The sequence below is a fragment of the Bos indicus genome, chromosome 23, assembly GCF_029378745.1.
Source record: "Bos indicus isolate NIAB-ARS_2022 breed Sahiwal x Tharparkar chromosome 23, NIAB-ARS_B.indTharparkar_mat_pri_1.0, whole genome shotgun sequence".
NCBI classification, from domain to species: Eukaryota; Metazoa; Chordata; class Mammalia; order Artiodactyla; family Bovidae; genus Bos; species Bos indicus.
In genome coordinates, this window is record NC_091782.1 from 36,627,599 (window position 1) to 36,647,119 (window position 19,521).

Consider the following 19,521-nt stretch of genomic DNA (forward strand, 5'->3'; position numbering starts at 1 on the left):
GTTTTGCAGAGCATAGGAGATATTTCCATGCGGGGTAATTTGGTAAAGATTCACTTAAACCTAGGAAACCTGGTTTCTATTGCTACTTTTGCATCGAGTTTCATAAGTTTAGATAAGTGACTTAATCATTCTGGGTTTACTTATATATCCTTAATATGGGAGGATTGTCTAGATAATTTCCAAGGTTTCTTCCTTTTCTGAATATCCAGTGAATCCCACTGATTATTATCTGGAATAGAAAAAAACCCTTTTACATGCAAAGAGTAATGGCTGAAATACCTACAAAATTATATAAAAAGCATTGAAATTCTTGCTTTTTTTCTTTTTTCAGTTTTTGAAAAATATAATTTCCAGATAAAATGGCAAGATATTTAAAGTATACATGACAATTTAAATAGGTATACATTATTAATGGATTCTCTCATTGATATAATTAACATATCTATTAATATCACCTCACATATTTACTTTTCAAGATCTTTTGGTGAGGATCTTTTAGTTTTACTCTGTTCAGTTCAGTTCACAGTCTCTCAGTCGTGTCTGACTCTTTGCAACCCCACGAATCGCAGCACGCCAGGCCTCCCTGTCCATCACCAACTCCCGGAGTTCACCCAGACTCACGTCCATCGAGTCGGTGATACGTGTGCTAATGACTTCAGTCATGTCCAACTCTTTGTGACCCCAGGGACTATATAGACTGCCAGCTCCTCTGTCCATGAGGATTCTCCAGGAAAGAACACTAGAGTGGGATGCCACGCCCTCCTCCAGGGGATCTTCCTGACCCAGGGATTCAACCCATGTCTCTTATGCCTCCTGCACTGGCAGGAGGGGTCTTTACCACAAACACCACCTGGGAAGCCCCACAAATGTCAGTAACACTTTACAAACCATAGTCACCATGTTACACATTAGATCCTCAGACACTATTCATCATCTTACAGCTTAAAGTTTGTGCACTTTTACCAAATTCATACTTAAATCATTGATTTCTCAGCACTTATTTTTGCATGACCTGTGACATGTTCTTGTATTTATGGTTTTGGAGTCAGGAAAAAAGATTTCCCGCTCCTGTTGGAAGCAGTTTAGCATTAGATCTTTGAGGACCATCTTTATCTAGCAGCTCCATAGCCACCTCTATCATTGTCGGAAATCAAGATGATTTACACAGGTAAGGGAAATAAAGAAAACTGGCTTCCCTGGTGGCTCAGATGGTAGAGAATCTGCCTGCAATGTGGGAGACCTGGGTTGCACCCCTGGGTCAGGGAAGATCCATGCAGGAGGGAATGGTTACCCACTCCAGCATTCTTGTCTGAAGAAGCCTTTGGACACAGAAGCCTGGTAGGCTACAGTCCATGGGGATCACAAAAAGTCAGACATGCCTGAGCGACTAACACACAATGAACTTTAAGGATTTGAAAGTTGTATCAGAGTTAAGGATAGCTTAAAAGGAATAGCAAAACTCTTTGAGACAGGCAAGAACAGAGATACATGAACACTTTTAGGCCCACAGGGCAAAGGAAGAGAATGGATACTGCAGTCTCCAAAGAGTCTTGTACATAGCTGCAGCCAAAAGCGAGGGCCTCTGAACAGAGGTCTGGGCTTCAGTGGAGAAACTTGGCCACTTTGCAGCAGGAAAGGAGTCAGGAAAGAATCAATCCACTAATCTCTTTCTCCACTGACTCACCAATCTCTTTTGTCCACCACTGGCCAAACTCAAGTAAAAGTCCAGGAGAGCTTGAGGGATAAAGTCTGGTCTTCTCAGCCTCCAAATGTTCATAACATAATAGAAAATGATGAACAGGATTCCCAAGGGTATATGGTCCTGCTGCTGCTAGGTCGCTTCAGTTGTGTCCGACTCTGTGCGACCCCATAGATGGCAGCCCACCAGGCTCCACCATCCCTGGGATTCTCCAGGCAAGAACACTGGAGTGGATTGCCATTTCCTTCTCCAATTTGTGAAAGTGAGAAGTGAAAGTAAAGTTGCTTAGTCGTGTCAGACTCCTCGCAATCCCTTAGACCACAGCCTACCAGGCTCCTCCATCCATGGGATTCTCCAGGCAAGAGTACTGGAATGGGTTGCCATTGCCTTCTCCTCAAGGGGCATATAAAGAATATCAAACATGCCCACCATTTCTATGTAGTAGATATGTTTTCTTTATCAAAGGAATCTAGTTGTAGTTTTTTGTGCTAGACATTTAGAATGACTGGGTATGATTAATGGGAGAAGTCAGTTTCTGATTTGACACAGACTTGAGCATTTGTCACTGTTTCTGGTATGAAAATATTACTGGGCCCCTAACTGACTGTATCCTTGATTCACTTAAACCCTTTCAAGAGATAGGTAATGTGACCAGACTTAGGAAGGGACCAGAAACTATCAAGGGATGTTTTTATACATTGTTGAATTCATTTGGTTGATTTGTATGTGTGAGAGTGAAAACTTTTAATTCCACATTTATGAGAGATGTTAGTCTGAAACTTTGCTTTTTTGAATTGCCTTTGTCTGATTTTGATATAGAGCAATACTGGCCACATCGAATTAGTTGGGAATGGTTTCCTAGTCTTTCATTTTCTTGAAGAGGTTATGTCAAATTGATCTTAATTTTTAAAATATTTGTTAGAATTCTCTGATCAAACTATCTTGGATTGATGATTTCTTTTTCAGAAGTTTTATGTCACAGTTTCAATCTCATTAAAGTTTATAGTAGTATTCAGATGATGTATCTATTTTTGCTTCAAGTATTTTGAGGTTATATTGTTTGATGTATACATTAGGATTATTATGTATTCCTACATTATTCCTTGTATAATGTACTTGTATTCCTTTGTCTTTGGAAATTTTCTTTGCTCTAAAGTCTACTTTAATATTAACACATGGTTTTATCCTTTTATTTTCCAAATATCCATGCCATTATTGAATTTCCTGGGCTTTCCTGGTAGCTCAGAGAGTAAGGAATCCGCCTGTGCTACAAAGAGCTGGGTTCAGTCCCTGGGTTGGGAAGATCCACTGGAGGAGGACATGGGAATCCGTATGCTTACCTGGAGAATTCCATGGACAGAGGAACCTGGTGGGCTACAGTCCATGGGGTCACACAGAGTCTGGCACAGCTTAGCAACTAAACCACCACCTGGTGTTCCTTCACATTTATTCCTTGTGAAGAACAGCCCTACTCAGGCTGCCTTCTGACGGTAGGTTGGAGGTCAGGAATGCTGGGCCTGGCTTGTCTTCTCTTAGGTGCTGCTGTGTTGCTCTTCTATTCTTCAGGCCCTAAACACCTTCTTCTTGCCAAATATAAAAGGTCTCCTTTAGTGGTCTCTTCTTTTTTCCAGAACAAACAGAGGAGTGGGCACAAAAAAGTCAAGGCTATATTGTCTTGAATCACATCTTGACCAGAAGCCCAAGGTATGTTTTATAACCTAGGGAAGAGATTTCATGGAGGGAAGTTGAGGAGGAAAGTGGAAAGGAGTCCACAGTAGGCTGGAGATGAAAGTCATGTAGTCCTTTTCTTTAGAAGTCATCAGAAGCTGAGAAAGTATTTTTTTCTAGGTGATATGTATATTCATCTCTGAGTGAGTACACTTTTTGTTTCAGCAAACTGTAAGTCTTCTGCATTTTTTCATCAATTTTCTTTACAAATGCATATATATAATGATATCCATATGACATTTTATTTATTCTTCTAGGCCATTGCTCTTCTTTAATTATGACTTGAGATTTGAACCCTTGAAAAAAGAAATCTATTGTAGAGTTTGGATTATGTAACAGTAGATAAATTGATGGAATAACAAAAGAACTAAAGATTAATTAATTGAGCTCACAAAATTTTATATATGCATATGAAGAGAGTTATTCACATATAATTGTATTCTTGGCCCCTTGTGGTATTCTGAGAAGTTTGATTGAAGGTGTACATAAAAGAAATTACTTTATTATGATAGTTAAATAACTGGTATAATTATGTGTGTACATTCAGAATCCATTAGTCCAGTGGCCGTAAAAATGAGTGTCTTCATCCCCTGGGGAAGAAAATGTTACCATTTCCATTTCTATTTATTATTATCTCCCTGACATTTACTTTATATTTTGTATATATTTTAAATGTCATAATATATAAGAATAGCAATGCATACATAATATTTTTACATAATATGATTAGGTCACTGACAGTGTGTTGTAAAATGGAAAATAATTTGGAGATTAGTTATTCAGGAAACAGAAAATTTTCAAAATTTGCTGCATGAAATGTTACTTAATTTGGGGAAGTTTACCAACAATTTTTTATGAAACCAGTTCAACTGAAGAGAGGCAGAATGTTCAGAACATCCATGTTTGCATGAGTTTGCATAGAGCCTCAGAGATGGAAACAATTTTGAAGTTGGGTAGAAGACCTAGGTGGCTCATATGGTAAAGTGTCTGTCTACAATGCTAGAGACCTGAGTTCAGTCCCTCGGTCAGGAAGTATCCCTGTAGAAGGAAATGCAACTCACTCCTGTACTCTTGCCTAGAAAATCCCATACACGGAGGAGTCTGGGGCAGGCTACTGTCCATGGGGTCGCAAAGAGTCGGACACAAGTGAGCGACTTCACTTTCGCTTTCTCTTTCAGAAGACCAAGAGACCTGCCTGGACAGGGGAAAACGTGAATCTTGAATGCAAGAGAGCGTGTTTGCTCCCCTCAGTGTGGTCTAAGTTGTTTTTCTTTGAATCACCTCCCTTTTTTCACCTTTATTCCCTAAACCCCATCCTCTGCTTTACTATTTCTATTCCCATGGTACAGATCACCTGTTAACATACCATGTAATGTACTTGGATTCATGTTTATTGCAGATTATCTGTCTTCCCCCAGCTAGAATATCAGTTCCACGAGGATAAGTGTCTGCCTGCTTTGTTTACTGGTGTAAACTAAGCACCTGTAAGAGTTTCTGAGTCAAGGAGGAATTAAGTCAATGATCAATTGGTTAAATGACCAATAGCAGAATACTGGGAAGGCCAATAGGTTTCAAAATTTTGTGGTTTCGATTAGCTATTGTAAATAAGCTGTACTACAGTTAATGTTACAAGGTTAAGACACATTTCTGTTTCTTTATCAGCATAAACATAAACTACATTTGAAGATATGGTTTTAGACCCAACATCATAGCCAAAATGCACATTTGAAAAAAAATTATAGTAGTTTATTTGTTTTCTTTATCCAAAATATATTTCTTTTCAAAACCTTTTCCTTACATAGGTGTGTGTACATATATGTTTATATATATATAAATAAAATTCCATATAGTCAAAGCTATGGTTTTTCCAGTAGTCATGTATGGATGTGAGAGCTGGAGCATAAGGAAACTGAGCACTGAGGAACTGATCCTTTTGAACTGTGCTGTTGGAGAAGACTCTTTAGAGTCCCTTGCACTGCAAGGAGATCAAACCAGTCAATACTAAAGGAAATCAGCCCTGAATATTGAAAGGACTAATACTGAAGCTCCAATACTTTGGCCACCTGATGCAAAGAACTGACTCATTGGAAAAGACCCTAATGCTGGGAAAGACTGAAGGCAGGATGAGAAGGAGATAGCAGAGGATGAGATGGTTGGATGGCATCACCAACTAGACGGACATGAGTTTAAGCAAGCTCCAGGAGATGGTGGAGGACATGGGAAACTGATGTGCTGTAGTCCATGGGGTCTCAAAGAGTGGATATGACTGAGTGATTGAACTTAACTGAAGGTATGCATATGTGTTCATGTATATAACATAATGATTATATGATCATTATACATAGGTCACATTGACAATTATGCTACTTCAGTTTCAGGTATATTATACATAGATATATTGACACATAATGTTATTCTGGTTTCAGGTGTACAATGTAATTATTTGATATATATTGCAAAATGATCACTACAATAAGTCTGCTGAACATCCATCACTAGAAATAGTTACGATTTTCTTCTTGTGATGAGAACTTTTATAATTTCTTAGCAGTGTTCAAATAGGCAATAAGTATATTCTCTTTTTGACTTAGTGCAGTTAAATGAGACAAGTGGCTTTGAGTCTTAGAATAAAAGAATTATGTTGAAACAGTTGAGTTGAATCAATCTTCTCAGTGCCAACTCATACAGAGTTTTCTTGAAAAATCCATCCCCGATTAGGCCCACCTGGCTCCATCACACATGGTATGGTGTGCAGGCAGAGATCGGTGTTTAAGCCTTGTGCTATCTTTTCCACTTGTCCATGCATTTCCTTCTCCACATCTTTCAGTGCCTCATCCGTCTCCTGTCTTCACCATCCAAACAGGTTATAATTACAGCAGAAGACGTCTAAGTAGATAGACTCACAATTGCTGCCCATTGGCCATTTTGAAAAGCGGCTGGGAAGGAGTCCTTCCAGTATTAGCATTTTATGTTCAGGGGATTAGAAAGCTTTTCAGTTTGAAGAGTCCATCAATACAAATATATCCCAGGAGTGAATACTGTCTAATTATTTATTTGATTAGTGATTAGCTGATCATCTGCTGAGAGTAAGGCAATGAAGGGTTAGTAAACAAGGGAGGATTCAGGCAAAAGGAATGAGAAACTCTTGGAGAAAGTGGACACATGATTAAGGAAAACATTACCTCTATTTGGTTTAGGTTTTAGGTTTTGTTTAGACTGGCTCTGTCTATGTATGGGTTGTTTCCATTTTATTTCCATTCATTCTCTATGCTTTACAATGTATGTCTTATTTAAGTGCTGAGAGTGACTAGTGAGTTACTGCTTGTTATCACTGGGTAGTCCTGCTTTGGTTCTGGTATTCCATAGGGTCTAGCAGAGGCTCCGTAGAGTACTTATTTCTATTATTTGCTGCAATGCCTTAACATTTGTTGGTTATTTCTGGTACTAAGATATGAAATACAGGAATATAGAGCTCAGGTGCTTTTGGATAAAACCTTAATTTATCTCCTCCCTTCCCTCTGACTTTTCAGTCATTTATTGACTCAACTAGTCCCATATTTCTGGATGTCTTTTTTGGCTCTTCTGTCTGCCTCATTCCTTGCATGTGGTCAAGGTCTATTTCATTTCCTGTATCTCTCACATCCTTTGCTTCTTTTCACTTGGCAGAGCCCTCTTTGATTTTTAGTGTCATAATATTCCCAGCTCTTTCTGGTGTCTTTCTCTTTCTCTACCAGCTCCAACAGCCACAACTCCACAATCCACATTAAAGTTTTTCTTTTCAAATTCTGGACATACTGTTCTCTTGGACTAAACAATGTTCTTGGTTTCCTGTTGCTTTGTATAATAAAGACAAACTCTCCTAATTGACATATATGTCCTTCTTAATGCATAATAATCCATACAAGTATTTCTCCATTCTAATCCTACAATAATATATACAGCATATCATGAGAGCATAATCATGAAGGATATAACATTTATGGTAAAATATGAACATTTCTCATGTTTTTGTCAGACTTGATTATTCACTGATACCTTATAATGCTATACGTATTAATATCTCAGTTGCCTTGATCTAGGATGTCAGAGATCCTTACTTCATAAGACGATCCTAAATGAATTGACAGATATTCCTATTTTTCCACATCAATATCCCATCAACCATTCAAAACTCCATCATAAAGCCATCCCATTTGTATCACTCTCATGACACACTCAGATGGCTCCTAGCTTTACTTGAATCCACTGTAGCCCCGTGTTGGCATCACATCTTCTTCTTCTTCACTCTACCATGCCATATAGTAATTTATGTGTTTATATCACCCTCTCCTTCTCCACAACTTGAGGGCCTACTTCTGGAAAATAGAGATTTTTTTAAACTTCAGTTTAAGTCCTCATTGTATCCATGACATGTGATTTACTAATCTATAAGGTCAGTGAACTTCAAAGGTTCTTCATTTGTTTGTTTCCATTCAGTAAACACTGTTACTATTCTTGATATAGCAGGGCCATTTCTTCAAATGTAATCTTGCATGGAAATCTGCAAAGAGGGAAAAATCAGCACTTTCTGGATGGCAAGGGAGTGGTTGTTAAATCCTGTCCAAATGTCCCCTCTTTGGCTATTCCTGACTGACTCTATAGAATATCTATGGCTCTGTTCAATATTGTCTGAAATCTACAGTATTCACCTTATATGTCACAGTCAAGCAAGGAGAGTGCTTTCAAAGTCACCACCTTTGTTGTTGATCTAAAGTCTTAAATTTATGCTTGAAGTAAATTTTATAAGAAACAATACATGAAGATGTGTGTGGTCTATTGGTGAATATATGTTTCCTCCAATTGCATTGTCCCCCTTATTCCAAATTTCCACTCTAATAAATACCATCCTCTCTGCTGGAAATATCTAGACATTGAAGGAAAAATATTTAAGCAAGTAACACAATAGAATTAGATGTTTTTGGCAGTAAATGACTTAGAAAGTGCTTATAGGGTTTTTTCATGGTCTTTTGCCTTTTGAAAGAAGAAAGTGAAAATACAAGAAAGCTGACACTTTACATGCATGAAGGAGCCTAAGGAGGGATTGATAGATTGCTTTGGGGCAGAGTATTCTGTCATGTTCTGAAAGATTTGGGTCATCCCAGGTAGAGGCAGGAGCAGGACTAAGGCAAGAATAACCCTGTCTATGAGGGAAGAGGTTGGTTTTGCTGGACAGTGTTCCTGTATGTGGGTGAAAGGTGTCTTTGCCTAAAAGAAGATAATTTGGCTGGATTCTGCCCTGAAGAGTTGCCAGGCTTTGTTCATCTCTAGAACAATGACCTTAATAACAACATAAGAATACTCCTAATATAAAGGACAATTTCAGAAAAAAGACGAGAGAAGAGAAAATGGAAATAAAAGGGAATATGAGATATTTGCCCTTAGGATCTTAAAAAAAAGCATATATATTTGGGTCCTTAAAAATAAAGTGTTCTAACAGCATTTCAACCTTCACTACCCAAGTTCTTGACTCATTTTCCCTTTAATGCTTTTCCTTCCTTCTGTCTTTCTCTTACTTCTCTCTTATTCATCCCCCTTTCCGTTCTAACTTTTGATTTCCCATTTTCTGTTTACTAGGAATTACTGCTAAAGCCCTAAAGATGCTGCAAAACCAGCCCAGAACATCACTGACTTCTTAGGAGAGCCGATCAAGTGATTGGCCCTCATCCCATGTTGTTTGGAGGCTGTTGAACAAGCTGGGTGTCCCTAATCCACTCACACTGCTCCAGTCTCAGTAGAGACTCAGTCTATTTGGAGAATTTTATAATTCAGGGACCTACTAGGGCATGTTTGTAAGGGGAAATAATTAATGACTAGGATGGTTACTCTAAAAGGAAGAGAGAATGGCATCTCACTTCTCAGATAAATGTGTTTTTGAATCCAGTGTTCTGATCTCCTCGGTGTCTATGTGACCAGTTGGATAATCGTGCAGAGGCCTCAGGCAGTGGACAGATGCACACCAGTATATCTGCCATTCAATTGTTCAGAGTATTTATGATACATGGATTACCTGTGGATCAGCTAGTAGGTAGCTGAATGTGGGCTGCTTAATTTTCTCCAGATGGTGCTTGCAGAGTGAGGGAAACAGAGAGGCTGTGGTGACTACTGCAGGTGGGGAGCTGTGGTTTCAGAACATTTCCCCTGATTAAAAAAGAAACTATGAAGTTGGGGATCCCCAACTTGTGAATGTCCTGGAAAATCACAAGGATACCCCACAAGGGAAACACTTGTCAGTCAGGGGGAATTTCAGATCAGTCCGTCTAGACCAAGAAAAGGCTTCAACAGCACCATGTAAGTCAGTGATGTCAGAACTTTCCCATCTTGTTACCATTTCCCCTGATCCAACCTGGCCCAAGGAATGAAGATCCAGAGAGGGAGAGATAAGGGACCTTGCAGAAATGGACATATCTGCATTTCCTGGTAGGTTCCCTGGGCCTCAGCAGGGGAGAGGGAAACATTGAATAGGCTGAATATGAGATGGAGCTGACGCTTGACTGACCTGGACTTGTGAAACCCAGAGTGAATATGGAATGGCTGCATGGTGATGCAGGAAATGAGGATGCAGTGGAGTGTGGGTGACGACAGCCACTGCAAGAGGATGAGCCAGTTCACCTTTGTATCTGCTATGGTCTCAGTCTTTGTGTCCCCCAGAAATTTCATATGATGAAATCCTGATTCTCATGGTTATGACATCCACAGGCGGAGCCTTTGTGAAGTGATGGAATTATAAGGATGGAGCCTCCTCAATGAGTTGAGTACTTTTATATATAAGAGACCCACAGAGCTCCCGAGCCCTCCCCCATGTGAGGATACAGTAAGAAGTGTGTGACCAGAAAGAACCCTGCATGACCACGCTGTGGAAATCCATTTCCATTGTTTTTAAGCCTCTGATGTTTTGTTATAGTAACCCAGAAGGACTAAGACAGCATCCTAACAATTCTTAGATAGTTCAGTAAACCTCATGCTATTTATACAAAGGTGCGAAGCATTTATATTTTCTGGTGTAACACTGTGATTGTAACAGTTGGCTGACAGTTCGTGGCTGGCTTTCACAAAGAATCCTGAGAATTCAGTCTTCTTGGTAGCATGACCAGAATGATGAACAATTGTCTAATTCTTTGATTCTAATAACATGACCCAGAATAATTGGCTGTGATTCTTAAGTAATTTTTAATGGTCTTCTTTGTAATGCCAGCTTCTACTATTTGTGACTAATTTTAGTAGGAGCTTCATTCTCTCAATTGTAGGGGTAGATTTTTTTTTTTTTTGATTTTATATTAAATGAAAATAAGAAATGTTGACAAATTGCCGTCTTAGATTTTGACATCTCTACAGAGTTTGTGTTTATTTTTTTAAGAAGAGACCCATTTCACAGAGCATGCATTAAAAAGCTGTAAATTTCAAATAAGCTTGCTATGGGATAGATCATTATGACCGTCTCAGACCTGGATGGTATAGATGTGGATTTAACACTTCTTATAGATCAGTCGGCACGCCACGAACTTGGTGTAAATGTCAAGTTTACGAGTATCTCTGCGCAGGCAGAAGAACAGGCTATAAAATGCAGAATGACGCCTATCTTCATTGCTCGACAGTAGGGATCGGAGTCCAAACCAGTAAATGCGAGCGATGTACATCTTCCTCCTGGCTGTAAAAATAACCTGAATATCCAAAAGACGATGACTTCTTATGTGTTTTATTAGTATTTGTTTATCTTTGTTCCTTCTAATTATCAAATTAAGATCTGGGGAAGACATATAAATATAAAATTCTCTAGATATGGATTTGGAGCCAGCCTCTAAGAAAACTATTAGGAATCTAAAAAGCAGAAACATAACTCAAGTTTAGTTTTAACTTTCTCTTTGCTTCCTTCCCACTCTCATCCTTTGATTTGAGGAGAACAGAGAAAGAAGACAAGCGGAACTTGAATAGCAGATGTCATGGGATACTTTGAAGAAAATGCTGATCTTGGAAATTCTGTACTCTAGTTCTCTTACTCTTGAAAATATTTCAACCACCTGTGCCCAGGAAGAAGCAAGCTTTTGGTGGAATTGTATTCAGTGCAGGGAAGGCTGCACATGTCAAAAATTGCAGTGAAATTCTGATTCCTTTACAGTAGAATTTATCACTATGAATGACTAGGCTCCTGCTTTATGTAGTAGCAGTCTAGAATATAGAAGTCATGAATCTTTTTCTTACAAAATGAGATATTTCCAAACTCCTTACACATTACAGAGGTCACCTCTTTCATCCATGAGCAAAGCATGAAAGCCCTCTGCAGGATGCTCACCTGGCTGAACGGCCTCTCTATGAGTGCTTGAAGTTCTTTTAGTTTTTTCACATTTTCTCTAGCGCTGGATAGGATAGTATTTGAGACTTCTTTCATACTCCGCAGGTCCGTGACTAGCTGATACAGAGGTCTTTGCCAGGAGTATAGTAACATGAGTATCCACATAATAAGGCCTTTACTCTAAGCAAGCATAAGAAACAGTCTCATTAAAATAATAATTCAGTGGTTTTGGTAACATGTGATCTTTGCTCAGAGCAGCTGACCTAAAAATCTCTTGGTTATTCCTATGTGCATGCAGAGATTTTTGAAGGTAGTAAAAGTTGCAAAAGGATAAAACGTAAGCTATTAGTTCACACTTTGTTGAATTATTAAAAGATAATATTATAAAACATATAATATCTATGTTATTTTACTAATATTTCTGATAAGTTCTAATTTATACCATGAAGAATTTTCTTTTTTCTTCTGAAATTCTACCACCACTCAGTGAGTTCTTTTATGTTTGTATATTTGCCTGAGAGAATCTAAGTATTTACTCAAGTCAGTATGTGCTGCAGTGCCTGACCCAGGAAAGAGGGATTCCACCTGTGCCCACATCATTGTCACCCAGTGATTCATTCGTATTAATGAATCAGATGAGTCATTCGTATTGATTTTTGATTGGTAATTTGTTTTATGACATTACAACAAAGAGACAATGAAGAAGACAAGACATTCCTAAACAGGCTTCTCTCCTCAGCTGATCCCAACACCAGCCCCCTGCTGATATCAGAACAGTCTGTTTTGTTGACATGTGTCCGAGCAGAAAATGGCACAGCGTTGTCTTTAGTAACAGCATCAGTGGGATTCACAATGGAGGGTCCCCCCTAGTTCACTACTACTAGCAGAATTGAGCCTGAAAATCCCGGGGGCTGAAGATCTCTAGTTAATATGCCTGATTTCTTTACAGCCATGAACCGTTTTAGTGGTAAAGAACAGAGAACTGAATAGGATTAAATATAGTCCTCAGCATGTTTATATGCTGAGTAAAATGTATGGCTATGTAGTAACTCTCAATAAAATTTAAATTTAAGCTTATTGAAAAATCCCTCCTCCTCTTCCTCTTTGATCTTTGTCCTTTACTTGATTATCCTCATTATTAATGAGCTTAACAGAGGAAAAGAATGCTGGTATCATTAAGAAGGTTGTAGAGAAAGAAGATAGTATTTTAAGAGGGGATGCATGTGAAAATATTTTAAATAATGTTAGGACGAAGGATAATGCAGGAAATCAGAAAGGAGAGACTATAATGATGAAAATTTGGAGCTGCCATAAATGATTGAGGCTTGATATGTAAACTGTGTTGTTCTCAGAACAGAGGCAATCGTTACGGCCATGAGAAGCAAAACAATGTTTTATAGGCCATTGTTGGGGAGACTTACAAATTAAGAATAAAAGGTGACAGAGGAGTCATTGAGAATGACGAATGAAGGTGGTGTCAGGGAAATAGAAGCAGAATAAGGAGATCCTTGAAAGGAAGACACGATGGCTCTGGTGGTGCAGTATAGGATCCCATGTAGGAGTCACTAGTAACAGGGAGTACTCAAAACTGGGGTGTGTTTCTTACATATTCATGAATTTTGCAATCTTTTATTTTACACATGGAGGTTCCCATTCATTTCCTGTTTTCGTACAGTATAATAGCTGCAATCCTGTGTCCAATGCATTGGTTGAAGTAAACTTGTCTGCATGGATGATTTATAGATCTGTTATTTATGTTGCTACTATAGATCTTTAGTCATTCCTTGATTTCACTCATGCTTCATCAACTGCATAATATAATTTCTCTTCAATTGCTTACAGGCCTCCAACTTTTTCTGCGTGTACAGTTAACATTACCTCTAATAATCTGAAGCCTGGTAACCGACATACTGTCTCATTTGACACAGTAAAAAACCCAGGTAAAAGACTCACGTTCATCCGTCGGATGTGCTGCATGTCTTCAGGGAGATGGAGGGAATTGGTGTGGCACTTGTCGGAGACATTGATAAAGTACTCTTTGCCCTGGGCATACTGTTCATCCTGAAAGTGATCAGACAATTAGTTAGGGTTGTTGGGCATTCAGTAGATGAACCTAAAACCACAACATTAACATGTTGATACATGTATAATTTTTTAATGGGGGGGGCATCCCAAAATTTGCAAGTCATTATTTTCCTACTTTTTCTATACATTGTCTCTATAAAATTGATTTTACATCTAACTTCTCTAAGTTTAACCTTTTCCCTTCTCTGTTATATTATTATATATTGTTTATTTTTTAGTATTTGAACCAACTATAGTACATATGTACCGATATTTGGTGCTTCTCAGGTGATGGTAGTAGGAAAGAACATTCCTGCCAATGCAGGAGATATAAGAGGTCTCAGGTTTGATCCCTAGGTGTGGTGAATCCCTTGCAAGAGTGTACATCAGCATACTCCAGTATTCTTGCCTGGCCAATCCTATGGACAGAGGAGCCTGTTGGGCTACAGTCAGTAGGGTTGCAAAGAGTTGGACACAACTGAAGTGACTTAGAATGTATGCATGCACCTATATTTAACCATTTAGTCTCTTGTTTACTGTGGGTTAGAGCCAATATATTCCCTTATAAGGAGTTATAAGTTATGACTCTGACTTATCTCTGATCCTCACACCAAGAAGCTTAGTGTTCATTCCAGGTGCAGAATACAATGTTGTTTATGGGGACAAAATGGTACTGCAGAAAAACATGGCATAAAGTTATAGGAAATACTAAGCAATGGACTGAGAATAAGAGTAGAAAAATCTAGCTAACACATTGACAGAAAAACTAATCTTTGGCAAAAGTTATGAACATTTCAAGAGGTTACTTGGAAGAGTTGGAAAAAAAAATGGACAGTCAAAAATGGAGGATGAAACAAAAATAGTGAGTAAAAAGAACTACGTGAATTTAACAGAAACCTTTAGTGCCACTTTTTATTAGCTGTCTGCTCTACTGTGTGCTCCTTGATTGACCTAAAAGAATTAACATACAATTTTCAAACACCTTCATCAGAAAGAGAATAATTGTTTCCAATTGTAAACTCCCCTTCTATTGTAGCTCAAAACCTATTTACTGCAAATCTTAAAACAATAATTTGTAGCATTAAAAAAAACTACCAGTATTCGTTTTTGTGACCGGGATTCAGCTTTGTTTAACATGCTCCATCCACCCAGTTCACTGCAGAGCAGTTCTCATTTATTGGCTATTTACTCTGAGCCTGGAGAAGAAAGCCCAGAGAGACACTGAAGGACCAGAAAATCAACATGCTTCCTTTTCCCCAGTCCCACCTAAAAGTGTTTTATGTCAGGTAGTATTGTGGACTGAATCTGTGTTCTTCAACTTCATGTGTTAGAGCCCTAACTGCCAAAGTGCTGTGTTTTGAAATGGACTGTAGCCCACCAGACTCCTCTGTCCATGGGAGTTCTCAGGCAAGAATACTGGAGTGGCTTGCTATTCCCTCTTCCAGGGAATCTTCCAGACCCAGGGATAGAAACCAGGTCTCTCACATTATGGGCAGATGCTTTACCATCTGAGCCACCAGCGAAACCCATTAACGTTAAATGAGGTCATAGGGTGGAAAACTGATCCAACAGGTTTAGTGTTTTCATGAAGCAAAACAGCAGAGAATTTTCTCTTTTCTCTGTACATCTCTGTGTCTTTTCCTCTGTCTCTCTTCCCCACCCCACCCTGTGTGAGGACACAGGGAGAAGCCAGCCTGGGAAGAAAGAGTTCTTACCAGAACCTCACCTTGCTGGCACCCTGATCTTGGACTTGTAGACCCCAGAACTGTGAGGAAATAAATTTCTGTTGTTTATTCCACTGAGTCTATTGTATTCTTTTATGGCATTCCTAGCCTACAAATACAAAATCATTTATTTTGGAAAATAAAAAACAAAATGAATGAAAGGAAATTGAAAAAGTTATTGCACTTCTTAGGAATCTTTGAGATTTCATAAAACTGAACCTTTCTTCGATTTCCACATCTTATGAGCTGATAGCTTCTTTGACCTAGAGAGGGTGTTATTTGAAGTTTGGCTGATGCAGCCTTCTTATTGAAAGGATGATATAGCCCAGTCACTTACGCGAAGGTTCCTTCTAGGAGCCTGGCGGGCTACTATCCATGGGGTCAGAAAAGTCAGACACGACTTAACAACTAAACTACCACCACCACAGTACTTACAAAATCAGTGAACATTTTCACGGAGTGGTTATACATGCCGGTGGACAGAACGGAGGCATGGACAAACAGGTCTATAAGGGAGGCCCGGCAGACGTCATCCCCGTCAGGACAGAGGGACGGGCATAAGATGCCTTGGCACAAGAGCAGATTTGACATGACCAGCAGCAGGAGCAGGCAGGACCCTGTTTAAATAAAAACATGTGCCATTTTGAGATGATATAGTCACCTGAGATTATCAAATCCATCCTGTGGAGGGAAGGCTTCTCTTTCCCTGTTGCTCTGAGCAAGAGTTGGTGCTGTAGTAGTTGGGGTGGGGAAGGAGCGCTTTCTGTGTAAATTTAGATGGATGATGATATTGTACAGATAGAGAGTTGGAGAAGTAGGTTACTCCCTGCATTTTTGTATTGCTCCCAGAAGTACTTCTGTGCTCTGCAAACATTTGGAACTTAATTCTGAACCAGATTGCTTAGGCCATTCTTTTAAGACAGTTTAATACTGGGACTCTGCAGACTTTTAGCAGCGAGGCCTCTAGGAGTTTATGATTTTTTCACTCTACATTGTCTAATGCTTGCATTTTAGACACTGAAATGACAAGAAAAGTCCAGTTGATCTGTGTGGTTTACCATCACGCTGGGATAAGAGTAAACTCGTGACTGACTGATCTCTGCTATTGACTAAAAAGAGAATACTAAGAGAAAAAGGATACTGTACCTTGGATCTGCTCACTCACCTAAAAACCCCATGCATGTCTTTGATACTTTCACAAGAGCTTTAGAACATCTTAAAATTTGTGTTTCACAGGAACCCTGTGAGATAGCCTTAATCTTCACTATGATCACTAAGTTACATCAATTAAGATGCAATGACTTAGAGAGGGCAAGTAATTTTCCCCAGGTCCCATTAGAAGCAGATGCAGGTGAGTGGGCACCAGTACACTCCTCTGTTCACTTCTGATGTCACATCACACATGCCTGTGGCTCTCGGTCTGCATGTGTGTAACCAGGACCACATTGGGAGCTGTGATGACTCTGCTTAAAGAGAAAAATATTTTGTCTTTGACTGCAAAACAGCAGTGGCCTTAGAACACTGGTTTTATCCACTGTTCTGCTCTGTCTATAAAACACTCACTGTTACAGTCTTTGACAATTATCAGTGTGGGGGCCTGGTTCTCCTGGCTAGCCTTTCTTCTAGGCACCTTGACAGCTCTTCTACTTTTATGCATCCTTAATCTTCTCATTATGTTTGTTTCTTCGAGAAAATAGCAAATAAATCTCCAAATGGTAATACAAGAATATTACCTGGTCAGCACCCTAGACAACATCACTGGCTCTGCAAACAAGGCCTGCCCTTTCCTGACTTTGACTTTTTAGGGACAAATTTACGTGTCTGGTTGGGAGTACATCCTGACAACTCATGGGGCTTAGTTTTTGAACCTTCTCCAAACATCTCCTCTTTGATAGTAGAACTAGACCTTCATGCTTCCACGATGTATTGTAATATTTCAGAAATTATTCCTGGCCCTACCTTTGGCCAACAGAAGCATAAAATCATAGACTCTTGCAAGCGTGATTTTAATATTACTTTTCCTGTGCGTCCTTTGTAAGTAATATAATTTAAGACTCAAGTGAGCAAGAATTGAGTTTGGACAAGAGAAATGATAAAATAGAGATTTTATCCTCTTGAATGAGATCTGAACATGATTCTTTTTCCAATTTACCAGAAGAGTAGTAATTTAATTAAGGATAAGATATCAGCATTTACTAGGTTTCTCTACTCTTTGTTAGTTTAAAGGGGCATGGTATCTAAGAATAAACTGGTCATTTAAAATTATGTGATGAAAATAAAAGAAGTGGTTCTCAAAAAGGAGACATAAAAGTTGGAGAAATTTGGGACTGTCTCTCTCAACAACTAAAGAGCTTATTGTGACAGGCAAGGAGGATAATAGGTTGTATGAACACAGATGTATTTGTGTGCATATATTTCTGTGCATGTTACATGTGTTATGCATAAATATATGCTTAATTCCTACATGGAATTTTGGAACTTATAAAATTCAATTCTATAAGGGGTAGTAAATATAGCAGAATACCCTAATTCCTAATGTAATTGATCATTTATTGGTAGATGACTAACTATATGATTTCCTTTTCTGTTAAAATGTTAGATATGTCATTGCTTTGGTAGCACATATATGAAAAAATTGGAATAATAATGAGAAGATTAGCATGGCCCCTGCCCAAGGATGAAACACAAATTTGTGAAGCATTCCATGTTTTTTTGTACCAACTTCAAGGGTTGGGATGGGAAGGAAGGTGGGAAGGAGGTTCAAGGGCAAGGGGACATAGGTATACCTATGGCTGATTCATGCTATTGTTTGGCCAAAAGCAGTACAGTATTGTAAAGCAATTTTCCTTCAACTAACATCTATAAATTTAATTATTAAAACTGTTACTGGGGATCATATAACAGGTTCAGATATCCACTGTATGACTAAAGAGGATCTGACTGGAAACTGATGGTGTCAATTATCATTGGTTAGTGATTCATTAACTTTATAGTTGAGAGAAAAGTAAACTCACAAACACTATTGTCTTGATTCAGTGTCATAGCAAGCTATAATCCTTGTCTGCGTTCACTTTTTGGTGGTGTATGCCCAAACTTTGAAACTGAGGCTGTTCCCAGAAGCACACAGTTGTGAGTCCTGCCCAGGGATTTTGTTCCTGATGCTGGAGGCTTCTGTTCGCTGGTCACTAAGGCCGAAATTTTCTCTGCTGAGCATTCTCTGGGTCTATCACATGCACAAGTCTGTATATTTTGGTTTTCTAATTTGATTCTCTTATTCTTTTGATCAGTCTACCAAGTCCCTTTACGATTTATTTTCAGACCCTTTTATGCTTTGATCTTTCTGATGCTCATTAGTGAATTTGCTTCCATGTCTATCTCTCTGAGTAGTTTTCAGCATCTACATAAACCCTACCCTATTCTCTTACTGTCTGGATTTTGGCGTTTAGCATCAGCATATTTTCATGAACTTCATTTTCCTTCCGGTGCGGTTTCTGGTATACAGCTTAAGCTGGTTGGCTCTCATCTGGCTTGTTCGTGTTGTCTCCAAACAATTAGAGAACTCTTCTTTCTTTCTAGGTAATACTCCCCTTGTTTTGATACCATTGCTAACTTTCTGTGATTTCACTTCCTGCCTCATAAGCTTTGTCTTTCTCAATCTACTGTAACTTGAGTACTATGTGCCTCTATGTTGGTATTACTATTTTAAATCAATATCAACCTAGTATAGCAGAGAATTAAAGGGAAGAAAATTACAGTAGTATTAGTAATAATGCATTCCCCCAAATTATAATTAAGTAATGCTCCCAGTTTTAAATGACTTTCTATCCATGTATTGTTGAGGTCCCCTACTCATTTTTCCTTACTAGGTGTTTCAATTTTGAAATATATCATCAAAACAGAAAATTAATAAGGAAACATAAGCCTAAAAGGAAATATTAGAGCAAACAGACCTAATTGATATCTTCAGCACATTCTATCCA

General features: G+C 38.7%; 1 non-coding gene across 1 annotated transcript; it reads left to right on the forward strand.

Annotated features, from left to right (window-relative positions):
• The first annotated feature begins 18,147 nt into the window (after window positions 1-18,147).
• Window positions 18,148-18,253, forward strand: LOC139179201 (U6 spliceosomal RNA). Its single transcript, XR_011563624.1, has one exon. It is a non-coding gene; the product is annotated as a U6 spliceosomal RNA (small nuclear RNA).
• Window positions 18,254-19,521: the final 1,268 nt, after the last annotated feature.